The following is a 10,015-nucleotide window of genomic DNA, read 5'->3' as shown; positions in this document are numbered from 1 at the left end:
TTGGGTAAAGTGGGATGAGGTACTACTACCTTATGGGGATGGGGGTCAAAATTTGGGTTCCTTGAATAGCAAAAATTTAGCTTTGATTGGCAAGTGGTGGTGGAGGTTCAAAACCGAACCCACTTTCTTGTGGGTCAAAGTCATCTCGAGCATTTATGGGTCTTCGCGGGGGGGGGGGGGGGGTTGGGTTATTTTGATAAATTTTCGTGTACTACTTATAATTCTACTTGGGTGAATATAATCAAAGTAGGTGCAAAGATTGACGATATTGGTGTTCCTTTTTCAAAATCTTTCGGCAAGATCATGGGTAATGGATCGAGTACTTCATTTTGGCTCGATACATGGGTAGGTGACACGCCTTTTTGTAGCAGATTTAAGAGGTTATTCAATTTAGAGTCAAAGCCTAATGCATCAGTTGCGGATCGATGGGTATGGAATGGGTCAATGTGGGAAGGAAATTGGGATTGGGTGCGGTTTCCAAGAAGCCGTACAGAGGCTGAGCTTGTGGGTCTAACAACAGTGCTTCGGGATTGTGTTTTAGTTATGGATAAAAGTGACTCTTGGTGATGGGATGGCTCGAGCAATGGGCATTTCTCAACAAAAAGACTCACTTCCTTAATTGATTCAAAGTTGCTAAGTGTTGGTCCCAATGTGATTGAATCATTGAGAAATAATTTGGTCCCAAAGAAGGTTGAACTCTTTGTTTGGAGGTCGAGAAGAAAATGCATTCCAACTCTAATCGAGCTTGATAAACGTGGGATTGACCCCCAATCGGTTCGTTGCCCTCTTTGCGACGACGGGGTGGAATCAATTGACCATGCCTTACTCTTTTGTAAACATGCATTCGAGGTTTGGGAAAAAGTATTTAAATGGTGGGGTTTAATATTTTCTCTTCGGCAAGTTTATGTGAGATTCTTCAAGGAGTTTCAAACGTGTCGATGACTGATCCGAGTTTCAAGATTTGGCAAGCGGTTCTTTGGTCTAGTTGCTATCTCATATGGTGGAACCGAAACCAAATGGTCTTTAACAAAAAATGTTGGACCTCTCCGGTTGCACTATGTAGTGACCCGAACTTTTTCATGTTTATATATATTAATTGAGATTGATATTTACATGACTAAATGTTTCCAATGTTTTAAGCAATCAAACTTGTTAAGACTTGATTAATTGAAATAGGTTTCATATAGACAATTGACCACCCAAGTTGACCGGTGATTCACGAACGTTAAAACTTGTAAAAACTATACGATGACATATATATGGTTATATATATAGTTAACATGATTTTATTATAAGTAAGTATCTCATTAGGTATTTTAACAATGAGTTATATACATAAAAATGAGACTATTAAATTAAGAAACTCGAAAACGATATATATAACGATTATCGTTATAATAACGTCTTACTAGGTATATATGAATCATATTAAGATATTGATATACTTGGTTAATTATGTTAAATGATAAGTAAATATATCATTAAGTGTATTAACAATGAACTACTTATGTAAAAATAAGAGTACTAACTTAATGATTTCGAAACGAGACATATATGTAACGATTATCGTTGTAACGATATTTAACTGTATATATATCATACTAAGATATATTATATATCATAATATCATGATAATGTAACAATTTAACATCTCATTTGATATAATAAACAATGGGTTAACAACATTTAACAAGATCGTTAACCTAAAGGTTTCAAAACAACATTTACATGTAACGACTAACGATGACTTAACGACTCAGTTAAAATGTATATACATGTAGTGTTTTAATATGTATTCATACACTTTTGAAAGACTTCAAGACACTTATCAAAATACTTCTAATTAACAAAAATGCTTACAATTACATCCTCGTTCAGTTTCATCAACAATTCTACTCGTATGCACACGTATTCGTACTCGTACAATACACAGCTTTTAGATGTATGTACTATTAGTATATACACTCCAATGATCAGCTCTTAGCAGCCCATGTGATTCACCTAACACATGTGGGAACCATCATTTGGCAACTAGCATGAAATATCTCATAAAATTACAAAAATATGAGTAATCATTCATGACTTATTTACATGAAAACAAAATTACATATCCTTTATATCTAATCCATATACCAACGACCAAAAACACCTACAAACACTTTCATTCTTCAATTTTCTTCATCTAATTGATCTCTCTCAAGTTCCATCTTCAAGTTCTAAGTGTTCTTCATAAATTCCATAAGTATAGTTTCATAAAAATCAAGAACACTTCCAAGTTTGCAAGTCTACTTCCAAGCTTTCTAATCCATTCCAAGTAATCATCTAAGATCAAGGAACCTTTGTTATTTACAGTAGGTTATCTTTCTAATTCAAGGTAATATTCATATTCAAACTTTGATTCAATTTCTACAACTATAACAATCTTATTTCGAGTGAAAATCTTACTTGAACTATTTTCGTGTCATGATTCTGTTTCAAGAACTTTCAAGCCATCCAAGGATCCTTTGAAGCTAGATCTATTTTTTCTCATTTCCAGTAGTTTTATTCAGAAAACTTGAGGTAGTAATGATGTTCATAACTTCATTCGATTCATACATATAAAGCTATCTTATTCGAAGGTTTAAACTTGTAATCACTAGAACATAGTTTAGTTAATTCTAAACTTGTTCGCAAACAAAAGTTAATCCTTCTAACTTGACTTTTAAAATCAACTAAACACATGTTATATATCTTTATGATATGCTAACTTAATGATTTAAAACCTGGAAACACGATGAACACCATAAAATCGGATATACGCCGTCGTAGTGAAACCGGGGGCTGTTTTGGTTTGGATAATTAAAAACTATGATAAACTTTGATTTAAAAGTTGTTCTTCTGGAAAAATTATTTTTCATATGAACATGAAACTATATCCAAAAATCAAGGTTAAACTCAAAGTGGAAGTATGTTTTCTAAAATGGTCATCTAGACGTCGTTCTTTCGACTGAAATGACTACCTTTACAAAAATGACTTGTAACTTATATTTTCAACTATAAACCTATACTTTTTCTGTTTAGATTCATAAGATAGAGTTCAATATGAAACCATAGCCATTTGATTCACTAAAAACGGATTTAAAATGAAGAAGTTATGGGTAAAACAAGATTGGATATTTTTGATCTTTTTAGCTACGGGAAATGTTTAACAAATCTATACAAATCATATCCTAGCTAACTTATATTGTATTATACATGTATTCTAATATATTATGTAATCTTGGGATACCATAGACACGTATGCAAATGTTTTGACATATCATATCGACCCATGTATATATATTATTTGGAATAACCATAGACACTCTATATGCAGTAATGTTGGAGTTAACTATACAGGGTTGAGGTTGATTCCAAAAATATATATACTTTGAGTTGTGATCTAGCCTGAGACGTGTATACACTGGGTCATGGATTAATTCAAGATAATATATATCGATTTATTTCTGTACATCTAACTGTGGACAACTAGTTGTAGGTTACTAACGAGGACAGCTGACTTAATACACTCAAATCTTTAAAACATAATAAAAATGATTGTAATTATATTTTGATCATACTTTGATATATATGTACATATTTGTATAGGTTCGTGAATCGATCCGTGGCTAAGTCTTATTTCCGAGGAAGGAAATATCTGTGAAAGTGAGTTATAGTCCCACTTTTAAAATCTAATATTTTTGGGATGAGAATACATGCAGGTTTTATAAATGATTTACAAAATAGACACAAGTACGTGAAACTACATTCTATGGTTGAATTATCGAAATCGAATATGCCCCTTTTTATTAAGTCTGGTAATCTAAGAATTAGGGAACAGACACCCTAATTGACGCGAATCCTAAAGATAGATCTATTGGGTCTAACAAACCCCATCCAAAGTACCGAATGCTTTAGTACTTTGAAATTTATATCATATCCGAAGGGTGTCCCGAAATGATGGGGATATTCTTATATATGCATCTTGTTAATGTCGGTTACCAGGTGTTCACCATATGAATGATTTTTATCTCTATGTATGGGATGTGTATTGAAATATGAAATCTTGTGGTCTATTATTACAATTTGATATATATATATATATATATGTTAAACCTATAATTCACCAACATTTTTGTTGACGTTTAAAGCATGTTTATTCTCAGGTGAATACTAAGAGCTTCCGTTGTTGCATACTAAAATAAGGACAAGATTTGGAGTCCATTTTTGTATGATATTGTGTAAAAACTGCATTCAAGAAACATATGTCGATGTAATATATTTCTATTGTAAACCATTATGTAATGGTCGTGTGTAAACAGTATATTTTAGATTATCATTATTTGATAATCTGCGTAATGTTTTTAAAACCTTTATTGATAAAATAAAGGTTATGATTGTTTTAAAAATGAATGCGGTCTTTGAAAAACGTCTCATATAGAGGTCAAAACCTCGCGACGAAATCAATTAATATGGAACGTTTATAATCAATATGAACGGGACATTTCACACTATGTGAGATACAAAGTAAATCTTTCTAGTAGATCGCGAAAAGATGCAAGTCAACACATATCGATTGACACTCTTGGCTACATAATCCTATATCTCTAGTTTCTTAAATGTTCATGTAATGTAATATGTTTTCATGTTAGCTTAACGGCTTGTTGGTTAACATTGAACCTTTCGAGATGTAACGTTGCGTATTAGTTAATAAAATGGTTGCTTTTCAAAAAAAAGAAAACTCACATGTTCATTAATTTTTAGACTTACAAATTTATTGCACATATCTCATAATGATAAAGAAAAGTAAATGCAGAGCTTTAATGACGAAAAGAAGTCATGGATTTTTTACGTTCTTAGAGATGTTTATGTAATCTCAAACTCCATTACAATTGGACATCGATTTTCAATAAATTCAAGAAGCGTTTAACGGATTGGAAAGCCAAAACCACCTCTTTTGGGGGAAGACTCACACTAATCAAATCGGTTTTGAGTAGTCTTCTTCTCTATTACTTCTCACTTTTCAAAGCCCTTCGCGGGTCATTGTTAAACGGATTAGATAGTTAGACCCAAGTTCGTTTGTGACTTGGTCCATTAGGGTTTTAGCATTAGGGTTTCTAATGTAAACTATAAATATACATAAATAATAAAGTAATTTTTATGGATTCTATCATTTAACATGGTATTACAGTCGTAGCCATATGATCCTGGTGGAACCACTTCCTTCACCACCACCGTATATCTTTCTTTTTTTTTTTTTATTTCGCCGTATATCTTTCTTCATATTCTGGTTGCTCTTTACCTCTGATTAGACATGCACCGTCCCACTAAAACAAACGGCCAATGAAGAAGTACCAATCTCTTGTCTCTCGATCTTCATTAAAAAAAAAAAAAAAAAAAAAAAAATCCTATTTAACCCTTATTTCGCTGTCACAAACAACACCTATCCTTTGTTTCTATTTTTTTCTATTCCCTGTTTTTATGCCTTTGCAATAAGCCAATGACAAAATATATGGTCTTCGAATCAAATAAGATCATGAGCTCTATCCAAATTATTAAAAAAAAAAAAAAAAACACCGTCTCCTTCTTTTATTTTTCTATCTTTTTCTTATTTTTATACAACATAATTTTGTTCGTAATATATTTTTTTTTCGATCATAATCGGCGTGGGCTGAGCCGTCTAGCTTCACTAGGTTCCAAACCTCGAAAAAAAAAAGAAACAAAAAATATTTTCTTTTTTACAGTGTTGAAGAAGATTTTATCGACGATAAAAGTGCTATGCCCAAGTTCTGCTCAATCCTTAAGCAAAGCAAGCAAGCCATGACGTAAAAATAAAAACGTTAGGGAAAAGGAAACGCAGTCAAGCAACGCAACTAATCAACGATTATCAATCTATTCGGTGCAACAAATAAGAGAAAAAAAGGTTATCTTTTATTTATGTAGTGATTGCTTTCAGTCCGAGCTTTCGCGATTTTGCCACTCGGACTACGGGGGAGTGTTAGACGGATTAGATAGTTAGGCACAAGTACGTTTGTGGGCTTGGTCCATTAGGGTTTTACCATTAGGGTTTCTAATGGACACTATAAATATGCATAAATAATAAAGTAATCTTTATGGGTTCTATCTTGTAACAGTCATCCATGATTTAGAAGGTATGCGTCGTGATTTCTTTTGGGGTGGGTCTACCGAACATATAAAAATGGCTTGGGTAAATTGGGACAAAATCTTGTTACCTTATGATTCGGGTGGACTAAACGTTGGTTCTTTAAAATTTAAAAGCTACGCGTTACTTCTTAAGTGATGGTGTAGATTTCTTAATTGTAAAAATTCTTTTTGGTCTCGAGTCATTAAAAGCATTTACGGTAATAATGGTGGGTTGTGTTGTATCAACTCTTCGTCGGCCATTAATCTTAAAAAATTTACGGGTAGATGTTGGTTTAACATTATTAATATCGAACCCACCCTAAACAAGTTAGGGTGCGATATTTCTAATGTGTTTGTTAAAGTTATAGGTAAAGGCCTCGACACTGAATTGTGGATCGACAAATGGTGTGGCTATGCTCCTTTAAAAGACACATTCTCAAGGCTCTTTCGTCTGGAATCTGATGTGCATGCTTCAGTAGCTGATCGTGTTTCATGGTCTGTTAATTCTACAACTACAACTGGGCTTGGACTTCACAGCCTAAATGGCGTACTGCTACCGATCTGGAAAATCTCCTGTGCAAACTGATTACGTATTCCCCATCAGAAAAACAAGCAGATGAATGGTCTTGGCTTTACTCTAATAACAGACTCTTTTCCTCCAAGTCTCTCATGTGTTTACTCAATGATTTATTCTAGTCCTCTCGTCATGCTTCTGATCCTACATCCATCAATCCTCTACTCCCTTAAAAGATTGAAATCTTTATATGGCGCGCCAAGCAGAACAAACTCCCTTGTAACGACCCAACCAGTTATCCAACCGTAAACAGAAATTTTTTTTATACAGCAGGGGTGCGCGGCGCGCAGCCCCTTATGTGCGCGGCGCGTATAAGGCCTGACAGCCTCTGTCCGAATTTTCCAAATTTTGATTAAAGATCACCCACTTCCCGACACTTTTAGGCTACACGCTTTTCACAACACAGTATTATAGTTAAAACTAACAAGTTCCAAAAACAAAACAAGTTTTACGACACCGGGCCCACATATGCCCTAATTACCATTAAGTACAAAATACGAGTTTCTATCCCAATTTACATTTAGACGAGTTAGGACTCTATAACCTAACCCAATACCAAGAGCATAATCTCGGGGACTACCAAATCCCCAATCCGCGTCCGCATAACCAAAAGCTACCCCATCGAGCCCAAGCGCTCCTACGCAACTAGTCTAACAACTAGCTAGCTTCATAACACAATACCTGTAAAAAAGGTAAGCAACGAGAGGGGTAAGCTAACGCTTAGTGAGTGCAATAAGTATACACATGCATATATAATATACCTACTTGCAACCACCTATTCACATACCGCAAACATGCTAGCAATATAATATTAGCATACGAATTCCAAGTATAAAGCTAATAACCTCCATTACTGCAACTAGCATAAACAATAGCATATACTCTAAAATATAATATGCTACACTACAATACAAACACAAACTATATGGTTAACCATACACGCATCATGGTGCTACCGGCTCCGTGGTTCACGTCACTATGCATTCGAGTCATAATCTTTTATAGTGCTACCGGCTCCGTGGTTCACACTTCGGTGCTACTGGCTCCGTGGTTCACACCTCATTTTATAGTGTTACCGGCTCCGTGGTTCACACTTCGATGTTACCGGCTCCGTGGTTCACATCTCATTTTATAGTGCTACCGGTTCCGTGGTTCACACTTTGATGCTACCGGCTCTGTGGTTCACATCACAACTCGAGTCATACTCTTGTTGAGGCGATACCCGCTTCGTGGTTCACACCTCAACACTCGTGCTATAGTGCTACCGGTGAGACGACCGGTCCTAATCCATAAGGACGAATACAATAACATATGATTACATTGCGAGGTATTTGACCTCTATATGATACATTTTACAAACATTGCATTCATTTTAAAAGACAAACTTTTATTTCATCGAAAGTTGATAGGCATGCATACCATTTCATAATATCCAACTATAAATGACCTAATCTGTCATTTGCTTAATCATAATCTTTAATGAACTTAACGATTTGAATGCAACGTCTTTGAAATATGCCATGAATGACTCCAAGTAATATATTTAAAATGAGCAAATGCACATCGAAAGATTTCTTTAATACCTGAGAATAGACATGCTTTCAAGTGTCAACCAAAAGGTTGGTGAGTTCATTAGTTTATTATAAACATTCATTTTCATCATTTTAATAGACCACAAGATTTTCATTTCCATTTCTCATAAACATCATCTCATATCAGGCATTTCACACTGCATAGAGATAAAAAATCATTCATATGGTGAACGCTTGATAACCGAACTAACATGATGCATTAGAATATCCCCATCATTCTGGGACTCTCATCGGATATGATAAATCGAAGTACTAAAGCATTCGTAACCCGAATGGGACTTGTCAAGGTCCATAGATCTATCTTTAGGATTCGCGTCAATTAGGGGCCATTTCCCTAATTCTTAGGCTACCAAGCTAAAAACGGGCATATTCGATTTCGATAATCCAACCATAGAATGTAGTTTCGATTACTTGTGTCTATTTTGTAAAACATTTATAAAACAGCGCATGTATTCTCAGTCCCAAAAATATATATTGTAAAAGCATTTAAAAGGGAGCAAATGAAACTCATAATACTGTATTTTGTAGTAAAAATACATATGACGGCATTGAATAAGTGTAGGGTTGGCCTCGGATTCACGAACCTATATTAGGTATATATATATTTATATGTTGGTTAATATCAGTCTAACAATTTAAGTCAAGTCGTAGTGTATCACAATCCTAATGCTCGAGATTATCATGAAAAAGTCAACAAAAGTCATCTAATCCAAAAATGAATTCCAAAATTTATACATGTTTATAATATAACTTAAATATAGTCGTTTTATATATATAATATATATTTATCAGATTTTATTAGAGTAAATAATACAAGTCATTTATTAATAAAAAATTTATATTAAAAATTATATGTGATAAAAATATACTTCTATATATCTTAAGTAATAAAATTTATAAAGCTCACTTAATATCATAAAAATATAGTGGTATGTATTATAAATGTGATTATATTACGTGTGATAAAAATATCTTTGTATCACATATTTATTTGATAAAATAATATTAATAATAATAATGAGTAAAAGTTGTATTATTTTGTGATAATAATAATATTAATTATAATAATTACAATATTTATATTTACTAATGATAATAATAATTTTTGTGACGACCCGGAAATTTTCGACCAAATTTAAACTTAATCTTTATATGTTTCCGACACGATAAGTAAAGTTTGTAAAGTTGAATCTCAAAATTTTTGAAGTGTTTTCATTTATTCAATTACCCTTCGACTGTTGTCGACGATTCACGAACTATTGTGTGAAAATAAATATATATAGATATATATATGAATTCTGTACACAATTAATACTATATGAATGTAGTAATATAAATATAATATATATAAATATTAAATATTCAAAAAAGTTATTATATAGTATAAGTATTACATAATTAATAAAATGTAATATTATTATACTAAACTAAATCACAAGTTAAGATATAGTTATTATATTACTTTTATTCTTAATATTAATACCAGCATTATTAATTTAATATCTAGTATATATATATATATATATATATATATATATATATATATATATATATATATATATATATATATATATATATATATATATATATATATATATATGAGATTTGATAAGCATAATTTGTTATATCAATATAGTTAGTACTACTCTCATTATTATTATTAATATTATTATTAATATTATTAATT

This window comes from Rutidosis leptorrhynchoides, chromosome 3, assembly GCF_046630445.1.
Source record: "Rutidosis leptorrhynchoides isolate AG116_Rl617_1_P2 chromosome 3, CSIRO_AGI_Rlap_v1, whole genome shotgun sequence".
NCBI classification, from domain to species: domain Eukaryota; kingdom Viridiplantae; phylum Streptophyta; class Magnoliopsida; order Asterales; family Asteraceae; genus Rutidosis; species Rutidosis leptorrhynchoides.
This window is presented reverse-complemented; position numbering follows the sequence as displayed.